Below are 14,255 nucleotides of genomic sequence, written 5' to 3' on the forward strand. Positions count from 1 at the left end.
GCTTAAAATATTACAATTCCTAATAACGTTCCTTGTTCTTATCTTTTTATCTTGTTTGATGTCTTTAAACCGTGATACATAATTTTATACAAAGTCTTTTTCTAATAGATCAGTCCACAAAGGCATTTCAGTAAGATACATGTAGTACAAACACAAAGAAAGTAACTGCTTTTGTGATATTGCATTTTGTTGTAAGTGCACATTAACCATGTTAATCTCTGTGACATCAAGATGATCCAGTTTTGGAATAGCAACTCAAACAAGAGGCCCATGGGCCACATCGCTCACCTGAGAAGCTTTGAACATTCCTTTTTTTTTTTTTACCAGATTTCCCCCTTGTAATACATATTGTGACCCCACCTTACCCCACTGATCATAATTTAAAAAATTTGAAATCTATACTACAATAGGATGCTTTGATTCAACATTGTAAATCTTTGATTCCCCATTGTGGTCCACGTCATACCCCAGGGGGTCATGTTTAGAACAATTTAGAATCTACACTACCCCAGGATGCTTCCAAATAAGTTTCAGCTTTTCTGCCCAGTGGTTCTTGAGTAGAAGATTTTCAAAATACAAAAAAAAGAAAATGTAAAACTTTGATTCCCCATTGTGGCCCCGCCCAACCCCCGGGGGGCATGATTTGATTAATTTAGAATCTACACTACCCCAGGATGCTTCCATGTAAGTTTCAGCTTTTTTGGCCAAGTGGTTCTTGAGAAGAAGATTGTTAAAGATTTTTTCTATATATTTCTATGTAAAATTTTGATTCCCCATTGTGGCCCCGCCCTATCCCCGGGGGTCATGATTTTAACAATTTAGAATCTACACTACCCCAGGATGCTTCCACATAAGTTTCAGCTCTAAGGGCCCAGTGGTTCTTGAGAAGAAGATTTTTAATGACCCCACCCTATTTTTGTCTTTTCTTGATTATCTCCCCTTGTGAGGGGACTTGGCCCTTTATTTTCACAATTTAAATTCCCCTTCACCCAAGGATGCTTTGTACCAAGGTTGGTCAAAATTGGCCCTGTGGTTCTTGAAAAGAAGTCGAAAATGTGAAAAGTTTACAGACGGACAGACAGACAGACGGACGGACGACGGACAAAATGTGATCAGAAAAACTCACTTGAGCCTTCGGCTCAGGTGAGCTAAAAACTTTGAATAGCAAAGAAATTTTCCATAAAGGACAAATGTGAGTATTTTGATTATTTGCATTGCAAATAGCAGCTGTACAACACATAAGCATTTTAAGATGATCCGCTTCTGAAGTATTCACATTCAATAATATGAATATTCTTAAAAGGTTCAAGGGCATTTCATGATATCTTATTTCGATTACAATGAATAACGTCAGCCTACCGTAACATCTCTTTTATAATGGGAATTTAAAACGGTCACCTACTTGTGGTGTACCACTACCACTGTATAAATATAGTTAAGGTACACGTACCGTCTCTAGTTTAAAAGATCTAGAACCTAGTGTACATGAAGTTAGCGAAAGATATCAACACCGATGTGTCGATTGTCATTCGTTTTGACATAAGTGCATGTTTTGAAGCAGTATCGACCTTCTACAGTGTAATTTCAGTACTATGTTTTGAAGCAGTATCGATGTTCTACAGTGTAATTTCTGTATATAATATTATAGAATTGAATCTTTATTTCTTGAAAGATATACTTTCATAACTGCAGCGGTGTTGCGCGTTATGAAAATTCGTATGCACACACCGCTGCAGTTTTGAGACTGTATCTTTCAAAAAATCATGATTTATTGCTTATATTAAATTTTTTTAAACTTCTTGCCTCGTCTTCAAATGAATGTACGTGATTTATACCATAAAATTCCTATATCTTATCCTAAGGGTAAGTTCTTATAAATGAAAGAGCCACTGTAACAGCCACAAGCGTGAACTTTGATTTTCGCTCGTGACGTTGCTATTTGTAGCGTTCAACGTTTGTGACGTCATGATAAAACCTTTGAGTAGCCTGTGTGCATTACAGTGTTATATTTGCATATCCATTGTTCTTTTCCACTGTAAGTCCATACGGAGGAACTGCAATTATTTTTCTATAATCGCAATTGCTCTGTCTGCATAATATGACGCCATAAAGGTGTGACGTCGTATACTTTTCCATGACGTTGACTGAAATGTACAATTTTTTTCATTCACATAGATTTGTTAACAGAATCAATGATGTGTTATAACAGTAATTTCTAAAAAAAAATGTTATTATAAGACATGTTTCAATTAAATACGTCAATCTTATGAAGTGTTTGGGCCGTGGGTATCGTCCTGGATAGCTCAGTCGGAAGACATCTGTCTAGTGATGCAGGGATCCAGGGTTCGATTCCCGGTTAAGCCATACATTTTCTCCTTTAATGTTACATATATCATTCTATATAAAAGAAAATGTCAGCTCGACGCCTTTGTGGCCGTTCCGGCCTTTGATTTAATAATACACAATATCCGGATTCAACAAGTTTCAACATTTACATTATTTTTTTTATTGAAATAAGGCTTAATTGACCGGGAAAACTACTGCAACGTATATCATTACACACATACTTTGCATAACCATCGGTTAAAAGCGTACAATTATTTTATTAAAAATCTGACCAGTTTTAACTGTGTAATACACTTTATTTGTCATGTGCATGATCCTGTGCATTAATTATTTTCAGTACTTGTTTATTTCTCCGGAATGATCTCCAATTCCATTGGCAACTGTTGTCATTCAAAATTCTGTGAGGTAAACAAAATTTCAAATTTTGAGTCGATCTCAACTTTTCTGTATCCAAGGAATCTATTGATTTTATCATAAGTTACATAATGAGGTTATTAGATTTTTAGGGGTCAAACGTCCAAAATTTTGATCACCCATATATCATTTGATATTTGACCTTTCATTTGATATCAAGAAAAGGGGGCTTTCCTCTCAAATTAAGGGACTAGAGGGCTCTAAAGTGTATTATCTATAGCTGTTTACTGAGAGATATTTTGTGAAAGGTCATAAAAGCAGATATGTTATCTTACAGTTACGTATCCAAGCAATGTAATGATTTTATCATGTGTTACGTAATAAGAGGTTTTCAGAGGTCAAATGTCCAACTCTTAAACTCCTATATATCAGAAATTAAATATCTTTGGAAATGCAGTATAGTTAAAAAGATGCTCAAAATGATGTACTAAACAATATTCAACCTTCAAAATGTCATTAAACGGCCCCTATAAGGAGATAATGGATTGGTCCATAAAACTTTCTTTCCCATGTATCTCAGAAACGGTAACAAATCCTAGATGTTTTGTGAACTCCTTGTAGAGTGATCCGTTGAACGGAGGTCCATTGTCGGTTTTCACTGTTTTGCTGTTAATTTTGAAAGAATTTCGACTACAGGGTACCTCGAGTAATCATCGACAACGACCATTAGGTAGGATCCGGACGGAAATGGTCCACAGAAATCCATGCTGACCTCAGACCACGGTCGGTTGGGTAGGGGTGACATCTTCAAAGGTGTGTACTTTTGTCCTGGTACTGATGCTTGGCAGGGAACGCATCCTTTACAGAATTCTTCTATTTGCTAATCTATGTTGACAAACCATACCTTTTCTCTGAGTAGCTGTTTAGTTCGGACTATCCCCTGATGACCTTCATGTGCTAATTTGATCACTGTTTGTTGTAATGATCTCGGAATGACCAACCTGTTTTCGATGAGTAAAACGCTGTGGTTTCCGTCACGGTGCAAAGTTAGTTCATTTTGCCTTCGTCTAAAAGATCGAGGTCTTTAGATTCTGGAATTTTTTTCTCGGAAATGATTGCTTCAATTACTTGTTGAAGGATAGGGTCTTTTTGAGTTTCATCACTGATTTCAGCTAAGGTCAATGTTTTTGGTACGGCATTCTCTGTTACGTAATTAACGTATTCCTCGGCGACGTCTGACAGACTGTTGATCTTTGTTGACTTAGACGGATGCCTGGACATGTAATCTGCCGCGATTGTTTTCCCTGGACGGTACTGTAGCCTAAAATGATATGGTTGCAGTTTATGACTTTGTCGTCTTGGGTTAATAATGCACCAAGTCCTACGGGACTTGCATCAACAATCATTGTTGTTTCTTTTGACGGATCAAAATATGCCATAACTTTGTCACTTGTAAGTTCATGTTTCAACATGTCAAATGCTTTTTGTTGATTAGGCTGCCACTCAAACTTCACATTTTGCTTGGCTAGCTCTCGTAAAGGTACAGTAATTGTTGAGTAGTTGGGGATAAATCTTCCTACATAGTTTGTCATCCCTAAGAAACTTCGGACTTCACTTGCATTTGACGGTATTTCAGAGTTCTTTATCGCATTCACTTTTCTCGGGTCTGCGGAAATTCCCTCTGAACTGAATACATATCCATAGAATTCAATTTGCGTTTTGTTGAATTCACATTTTTCTTTGTTTAATGTGAGTTGTTTTTCTTCTAGTTGTTTAAAGACTGCCTCAAGATTTCTGTCATGCTCCTCGCAATTTTGTCCAAACACTATGATGTCATCACTGATGTTTTTAACCCCTTCTAAACCTTCAAGTGTTGTACTAAGCGAGTTCTGGAATACTTCTGCTGCTGAAGAAATTCCAAAGCTTAGTCGTTTATATCGACGTAATTCAATATGGGTTGAGAACGTTGTGATGTTCCAAGAATCTGGGTGTAATTCTAGCTGATGATAGATCCATTGAGATCAAGAATCATGTCATCAATGGTTGGCGTGACATGGCGTTCACTTTGTATTGCTGTGTTGGCTTTTCTCATATCCACGCACAGTCTAATTTCTCCAGGTTTCTTAGGTTTAGGAGCTACGACGATCGGAGAGACCCATGGTGTGGGACCATTAACTTTTTCAATGATGTCGAGTTTCTCTAATTTCTCGAGTTCTTTTTCAACTTGTTTCCGGACATGGAATGGAATTCTTCTGTGTGGTTGTGAAACAGGTTTCACAGATTCATCGACGTGTAGTTTAACTTGATTGTGTGCAAGTTTTCCGATTCCATTGAACACGTTCGGGTACTTTTGACACAAAATATCAATTTAGTCATCACTTAGAGATGCTTTCTGCACAATTTGCAGTTGAACACACATATCATATCCAAGTAAACAACCAGAGTTCCCTTTGACAACATAGACATCCGCAATCTCAATTTTGTCTTTGTTTTCGATTGTTGCTTGGAATTTTCCCATAATATCAAGGGTAGTTTTAGAACCATACGCGAATACACGGGTATCAGCCTTCCGCAATTTCACTTTGTTTTCAAGTTTCTTGAATGTACATTCATCTAAAACGTTGATGCTTGAGCCTGTGTCGACTAGAACATTTACGGGTATCCCGTTGATTTCAACTTTGATACGTGATTGTCTCCTGGTAATGGAATTAATTTGATCCAACCCAAAGAGGTACTGAAAGATTCTGAATCAGAGTCCCTATTACATACCTCTAGCTGTTTCACAGATTTGGGTTTGCGATTTATTGATTTGCTCTTTGATCTGCAGACGGATGCGAAATGGCCTATCTTGTGACATGCATTACATGTCCTACCTTTCGCCGGACCGATCCTTTCAGATGGGGAAACTGTCCACCACAGTTGAAGCATTTCTCCTTTGAGGGTATGTCCGTCCGATCCCTGTTACCACGTTTTCTTTCCAGGAATTTGGGTACATTCCGACGTTTCCTCATTGAATTCACTTCCTCGGCACTTTTGTCGGTCTTCTCAATTTCGCTTGCCTGTTTATCCGATAGTTCAAGTGATCTTGCTAGCTTAAGTAGATCTTCTAGGTTTATGTCGTCCCTCAGTGCTCGTCTTCTTAGTCTTGTTGAGCTGCATCCTTGTATTATCTGTGATTTCACTTCTTTGTCATTGTTGTTAAATTCACAAGTTAACGACAATTGTCTAAGCTTGGTGTGGAACGTGTCAATTGTTTCTCCAAGTTCTTGCTTGGCCTGCCTGAATTTGTACACTTCAAATTCAGTGTTTTTTCTTTGGGGCGAAGTATTCAGTCAACCTTGCTACCGCCGTGTCGTAATCATCACCTGTGTTTGGTAATGTCTCAAAAATCTCATTTACCTCCTCTCCAGCATAGTGGAGTAGCAGAGCTCTCTGTCTGGCTTTGTCGTTCTTTACTCCCATCGCAAGAATGAGATTGTTCAGTCTCAACTTCCATTTCTTCCAGCGTATGTCCGTTGCATTCTCATGCACAGAAAACGGTGGAAAGTTAAGTAATGTCGACATTTTGGATAAACTTTTGCTACAAGTGTACTACACAGTAGAACTAGTATATATCCAATAGATTATTCACAGAATCCTCGTCGCCATTGTAATGTTGTGAGAGAGAGGTAAAGGAACACGTCTGTCTAGTTTACAGACTATTTATTAAGTGACCATCAGATTGAACATAATGTTATACAGTCATATAAAACTTAGGTAATATTTTAAAAGTTTATAATTAATTTTGTTAGACATTAAGTAAGTAAAACAATCTTAATTATAAGATGGAATATAATCCTAGCTTTACACAAAGTTGCATTGATAAGATATGTATATTGGTCAGCCTAAATGGGAATATGGGACCTCCTGGTGGGATAAGTACTTTGACTGCAGCTTCCGCACTTAAAAACCGTAACAAAGACCATCAGACTTTGCAGTTCTTCTAGAATCCCGAAGATGTCAGAGGCCCAACTAAGAGCTGACCGTGAATTGGTATATTTTTGGATTACTTGTTAATTTAAACTGGTGATTTTATGGTTAATAATTGGAGTAGTTTCATTGGTAAATTTAGGTGAAATCTGGATTATACATGGTGCGCTTATAGAATTCTTGAAACATAACCCTTATTAAATAGGAATTAACTCGTTAGTACTGGTGATGTTTTTACACCGAGTTACAGGTGATAAGACCGGATTATAGAAAGCTGTTGGTGGCGTTGATTCACCAGAGCTGTTCTTAAGAAAAGTATTGGTAATAATCGTTGGTGGCGTCGATTCACCACAATTTATTTACCAGAGTTATCATACAAAAACTTCACCAATAGTTTTCTTTAATTATATTAGGGTAATAAATAGTTTAATGGGTGTTTGAATTTATATATTATTCATTTCCTTGTTTTATCAACAATCCCACATCATCTTTATATTTTAATAAACTTCATAGTGTCTTAATTAGTATTTTGGATTTCTTTTGTGAATTCTTCAAACTTAGGAGGTTACACAACATTACGTTTTAGCTCGTTAAATATCCGAACCCAATCTTTGTTGACGTTTCGAGCCGCGTCACAATATTCCCATGCATATGATAATGATTGACAACAGATGAAATTAGTGAGAAGAACTTTACCGTGAGAACTGATAATGTCAGAGAGCAGTGCTTCATTGAAAATAAACATTCTGATGCTGGCATGATAATTGTTAAGTACAGATTGACAGATTTAATTTAGAGTATAAAAATTACAGTTTGAATTACACTTGTACATGTATACGGATGTATGTATTGAATGCATTTAAACTAATATAATTTGTATTGTAGAGTCTCTGAAAGCAAAAATAAAATTAATGAATGCAAAAAAAATAAATACGGTAAGCTTTTCAAATAACTCTAATTTAAGAATCGACTTGATCCTAGGATCAAACAGAATGTGAGTATTACAAACAACAGTTATTGGAATTATTGGAGCCGGGAATATCCATCTTTTGCCATTAGGTCTTTTTTTTAAATTATTATTTTACTTATTTTGTTTTCTAAAGTAAAAGGGGTATTTTGTAAAATTATGTAAAGCAATAATGCATATGAATAAAATTATACCAGACCTTTCAGTTTGATCAGAAGCAAAAAAATAATTAATGATTAATTTTTTCTAAGGAATTGAAATACCGGTAATTTAAATATGTAGCAATTTTTAAATTAATAGAAGAAAATGGATTAGAAAGCTTCTAAATTTTACAACATATCATTCCCCTCAGTTCTTTGATTTTTATATAATAATGCAGGTCATAAAGAGCGACAACTCGTTTGTTTACTCATTCTGTTGGGCGCCCAATAAGATTGTTATTATTATTCTCATCAAACTCTCATCGAATTACTCTGTATTTTCTCTATAAACTCTTCTATTCATAATAAAACAAAAGTCTCACAAAAATTCCTATCATTTCTATTAAAAAAAAATTGCAACAACACCCAAGTCGGTTTAAATACCTACTCAGGACTTAATTACGTTGGTAATCGTATTTTTATATGTACATTTATGCACTTTTACATGGAAGAGCTGCCAAAATATATAAATCCCTAGCTTTCAGAATACGTTTTTTAAGAAATAGAAAATGCATTACTGTTTGTTTATCATAATATTTTCAATAAAATATCAATTAATTATTTTTCTTAATTATTGAATTTCTGTGCATTTCTGTACTTAAATTATCGGTTCATATTAACATTCAACAGGTCAGTCATAATGGATTGTTAATGTTGTATGGTGACATCGCAATTAGACATGCAGATACTAAGGTGCCAGTAAATACTATACGTGTAGACTTTATAAGAACAGAGTGTGCAACTTCTCGTAATGTATTGTTTTACATATATATAACAGTTTCATATTTCAACCGGTGGTTTGAAAATCTATATATCTCATCTTGGTTAGCATTCTCTGATATCTGATAAGCTTGTTAAATATTTTTTAAATATGAGGTTGTGGACTCCTATTTACACTTCTCCGACATCACCGGATCGGTATATGACTGACACGAACAGCAGGTACGTTTAGAAGGAGGCGTCTTACAGGAAATTGGAAATTTGTTTTTATTTTCTTTTCATTTACTTTTAAATAGCACCAGATAACTTATTAGTATGAACTCAACATCCTATTTTCAAAAGAAAAATCGGTTTATCTATTTAAAAAAAAAAGAAAAAAAAAACTTGCAGCTTATCGATTGGTGATGTAAAAAAAAAACCCTTTCCCTCTTTTATAAATTCCATCCGTTAATACTTTTACGATCGAACGATTTTGTTTACTCTTTGAAGTTATATAAGTGAAGTTATCCTACAAAATTCTCCGATTTCCATAGCTGTCCTAGCAAAATGTAAGGCACATAAGAGATATTCATGAAAGCATGATTGGGAGAGAGAGAGAGAGAGAGAGAGAGAGAGAGAGAGAGAGAAAACTATAAATATTGTGTTAAAACAAACGCAGGGTGGGTTTGTTTTCCAGACTCTTAAAAAAAAATCCCCCCCCCCTCTCTCTCTTTCTCTCTCTGCGCGCGTGTGTGAAGGGGGGTGAAGGTGTTAAGGTGAGAGTGTGTGATTAAGGGTGTGTGGAATGGGGGTTCTTACATCTCCTCTGTTTGAAAACATCTTATATATTGTGTGACATGTATGTAGTGTGTACGTATGTAATATGTCCCTTTATAACAGGCTGGGACCAATCGCCCCAGTGAGATATAATTATAGCCCGTTTGGCCTATTTTAGCCGGTTTGGCAAGAATTTTTTTTCTGCAAGCCTGCAGGTTGTTAGATTGATTCCCAAGAAATATACAAACGTGCGAGGGATCCCTCTCTTAAACAGTGTTCATACAGAAAAAACTTGTCAACCACAAGTCATTCCTTTATAAGTATCTTGATGCGGATTTATTATATTAATTGCTAAAATAAAAATTTCCGTTTTTGCAATGTATATTTATATTCCAAGTCGGATATAATATCCCAAACAGGCTATTATATCCGACTTGGAGGATTGATTCCAACCTGTTTAAGCTAGATTAGTAAAGGACCGATTCCTTTCGATGAAGCAAAATGTGTTACAATATGAATGTATTAATTAATAATTGATTATTCTATAACACATAACAATTATTTTATAAGTAAGTGGACTAGTTTCTTCATCAGCTACCGCAAACAGAGATTTTGATTTTACTGAAGTACTTAAAATCAACCAAAATTGAAACTTATCTAATCACAGTAAAAATTGTAAATCACTTTTATTATCAAATCAGTAGAGTCTTTTGTTATTTTTTTCATCGTCTGGAAGTCCCCCAAAATATTTTGTGTACCCTCCTCCTTTCCAAAAAAAAGTATATACATTAATCAAAAAAGAATTTTTTCAACAGTCTAAACAAATTGATACTCAGTATTTACCTCTTTCTTATTTTTTATATTTTATCATAGTTACAATGTCAATTGCTGCAAGATCCCCAAAGAAGCAGCCTAGCAAATGGTCCGAGAAAAAGCGCTGCAACACCCTTGATGTTCTCACACGTCCCGGCGAGGATACATTCTCCAGCATAAAGCGCTTGAGCCAAAGATTCTTGTGGAGCCATATAGTTTATATAAAGGGATCATGGCTCTCCCAAATGAGGACCTCAAGCGCGCTGCCATTCTACAATACTAGTATCAAGTAGCGAGGCAACAAGGTCTTCAGTACTGGATCAAGGAATTCCGAAGGAATTGCCAGTGTGACATGTCAGAGAACTGGATTGATGAAAATCTACCTTCTTTGGCCGGAAAGGAACTACACATATTTAAAAAGTCTGGAGCCGCCTATGCTTCCGAATCATCGCGCGACATACGTCTTGCAACCAATCCAAACATCAAAATTATTCAAGAGAATGCAGCAGACAATGACACAGGAAATTTTTCTATGGGAAAAGCAGCAAGCTCTGTTGTACTAGTTGAGTCCTCAACTCCAGTGGAAAAGATGAAAGTTAGTGATGCTTCACCTGTCTCGATTGCACGGGATTCGCAAAGAATCCACGCCGAGGACAAGATACTAAACTCAAACAAAAGACCACCCTCGAGAATGAAATTGCAAATTTCTCAAAACCTTGAAAGATCAGTGAATTTTAAGAGACATTTTGAAAAACCCTCTTGTCGTTGGTCCTCTTCTAGGGAAACGTATGCTGTTTCACACAGGACTACGCATATGCCAGGTTCTGGAAAAAATATTCCCTCTCAAGACGTTTCCACCAGCAGCAGTGATGTTGTAGCAATAAGAAAGGTCAGATCCAGGAAGAGAAACTTGTCTGTAACAGTAAGTCAACCCTCGACAAAATTAAAGTCTTCTCAGCATTCAGAGTATTGCATGCTTTCAACTTGTTTTTCCTTGGATAAAAAAGTTAGACGTCATTGCACCAAGAGCCACATGCCGTCAATGTTCCAGATGGTTTCAACAGATTCCAATAGTGTTGGTCAGTGTGTCCAAGCATTAAGGTGGCTTATCAGAGCCGCCTTAGGAGAACGAGCTACCTTAGACGATGCAGTGCAAACAGTCAATCGGGCCGGTAAAATTCCACCAACAATATCTCTTAACCCACTGCATTCAGATTTATTTCACCAGGCATGTCAGTTTTTAGAGGTTCAAGAGCCTGAAAATTTCACTCTTCATCCAGTGAATTCTCCAGCTGTATTGTTGTTTTGGAGATGCATCATGGTACTCTTGGACAAATGCATCCAAAGTCAGTAGAAGTATTTTTTTCATTTTAAATCAGTCAGTGAAACATCCATGCCATTTTGCAATCCCATTTCATTCAATACCCCAATTTCGTTGAATATTCAGTCAGACTCAGAGTTGCCATCAGATTTGGAAGAGTATCCTTTGCCAGACGGAAGTACCTCTGATGACATGGAAGTAGCCGAACAGGGTGAATTACCTGCCGTGTTTGATAGCCACTTTCACTTGGATCGTTTAAGTAAGAAAATCTGGGGAGTTAACAAAGGGCATACTGTAGAGGACGTTTTGCACTATAGTGATTCAAACTTTGTGTCGTGCAAGCCAGCCATTCCTGTTAGAGTTGTTGGAGGGATCATTGTCTACAGTGAACCCGAGACATATCCTAATATATCTTTCACTTTGGAAGGACCTTGGAGAGTCGCTGTAGGAGTACATCCAAAACATTACAGATCATTATCTGATGAAAAGATGAGCTTACTGCATCAATTACTTCACCATCCAAAAGTTGTTGCTCTAGGAGAATGCGGGTTGGATAGAAGTGTTTCGCCGTCTGAGTGGTCGCAGCAGGAAGAGGTCTTCGTTAAGATTTTAAGTCTTACCAAGCCCTGCCAACCGCTAGTTTTACATCTTAGAGGGCCGGTGGGCGATGAGTATGGGTCAGATGTAAATGCAAGATGCATAATGTTAATGGAAAGGTATTGTAGCCGTGCACAGTGGATCCACGTCCATTGCTTTAAAGGAAAGGTAGACGTAGTAGAGACCTGGCTAACAAAATTCCCTAACACTTATTTTGGAGTCACAGCGGCTGTCCGCACATTTGACGAAAACCAGATTACTGGTTTGAAGGCAATTCCAAGAAATAAGCTGGTACTGGAGTCTGATGCACCGTACTTTCCATTGGGTAGAGCTAAAGTCAGCACACCAGCATATCTAGGGGAGACTGCTTCGCTCGTTGCTGTTAATTTGGGTATTAGGCCTTCAGAACTCATGCAGGTCACTTTGGAAAACGCCCGGTACCTGTATAGACAGAAAGTTGGATACACACTGTAATATTCATATTAGAGACTGCTTTTGGGGAAAAAATCATACTTTTCATAAAAAAATCTATTTTGGAGTCTTCTTGAATCAGATTTCGTAATTGGAGTCAGATTTCATAATAGGAGTCAGATTTCGTATTTGGAGTCAGATTTCACTAGAATTTAACAAAATTCATATTCGAATCTTTGCAAACAACAAAGGTCTTTCTGAGTAATACATGTATGTTGATATCTCTGATGTGTTATTGTTTTCCTCAGATCAATATAAAAATAAACGGGACTATAGTAATCGATAAATTTTTCAATAAAATTGGGGGTAAATCTGATAACTAACGTTTTTCATTACGTTTCAAATTTTTTTTCTTTGTGTCTTTTTTTCAGTTGCAAATGACTTTTATCTCTTTCATAACACATATGGAATATTTTGCCGATTTTTAAAAGCTATTTTTGGACATATTTTGAGATATACATGTACATGTATTTTATCTATATAATCAATAAAGCCCCCACCTTAACACCAGAACCCCTGACCCTGGGGCCATAAAATTCACAATTTTGGAAGAGGCACTCTTGCTTATCATAACTATGTACTTAGTTCATTTATTTAATACCCAGGAGCAGAGAAGATTTTCAAAGAATAAATGCATTTTGACTAATGATCAATAGGGCACCACTTTAACACCAGAACCCCTGACCCTGGGGCCATAAAATTCTCAATTATGAAAGATGCACTCTTACTCATCATAACTATGTACTTACTTAGATTACTTAATACCCAGGAGCAGAGAAGATTTTCAAAGAAATAATGCATTTTCTCTATATAATCTATATAGCCCCGCCCTAGCACTAGAACCCCTGACCCTGGGGCCATGAATTTCAAAATTTTGGTAGAGAATTTAATGCTCATTACATTCATGCCAACAGTTTGCCTGCTTAATGTCCAGGAGTAAAGAGGACGATTTTTAAAGATTGCAAAAATTTAAGTGGTTTTGGCCCCAACCCTCAGGCCCCAGGGGGGCAGGGGCCATAAAGTTAACAATTTTTGTTCCCTTTTACCCATAGATGCTGTATACAAAATTTGGTTGAAATTGGTTCAGTGGTTTCAGAGAAGAAGCTGAAAATGTTCTATGTTATCACACGACGCAAGACACATGGAGACGGACGAAAACAGATAGCAATAGGTCACCTGAGTTACTTAGGTGACCTAACAAGAGGCCCATGCGCCACATCATTCACCAGAACACTGTAGCTTGGAAAAAAGCAGAAATCAGAATATCATTGAAAAGTTTAAACCCAAAAGTTGCCCCAACAAATCCTTAGAGGGCAGAGGGTATAATTTGAACAAACTTGAATCTACACTAACTAAGGATGTTTGCATATTTCTTTAACTACCTGTGGCTTTCTTGCCCTTTAAATTTGAACTTACACTGTAGCCCCGTCCTACCCCCAGAGGTCATGACTTGAAGAAACTTGAATCTACACTACCTGAGAAGGCTTCCATATAAATATGACTAGTCATGGCTTTGCAATTCTTTAAAAAGAAGATTTTTTAAAAAATTTACTACATATTTCTATGTAAAACTTGGATTCCATGTTGTGGCCCCGCCCTACCCCCAGGGGTCATGATTTGAAGAAACTAGAGTCTACACTACTTAAAGATACTTCCAGATAAATATGACTAATCATGTCTTTGCTATTCTTGAGAAGAAGATTTTTAAAGTTTTTCCCTATTTATTTCTATGTAAAATTTT

The 14,255-nt window shown here is 36.6% G+C and overlaps 1 pseudogene; it reads left to right on the forward strand.

The window, feature by feature from the left end:
• Positions 1-10,190: 10,190 nt before the first annotated feature.
• Positions 10,191-12,517, forward strand: LOC134261509 (uncharacterized; annotated as a pseudogene).
• The last annotated feature ends 1,738 nt before the right edge of the window (positions 12,518-14,255 follow it).

This window comes from Saccostrea cucullata, unplaced genomic scaffold (genome assembly GCF_032062105.1).
Source record: "Saccostrea cucullata isolate Sc308-1 unplaced genomic scaffold, CSIRO_AGI_Scuc_v1 ctg2889, whole genome shotgun sequence".
Lineage (NCBI taxonomy): Eukaryota > Metazoa > Mollusca > Bivalvia > Ostreida > Ostreidae > Saccostrea > Saccostrea cuccullata.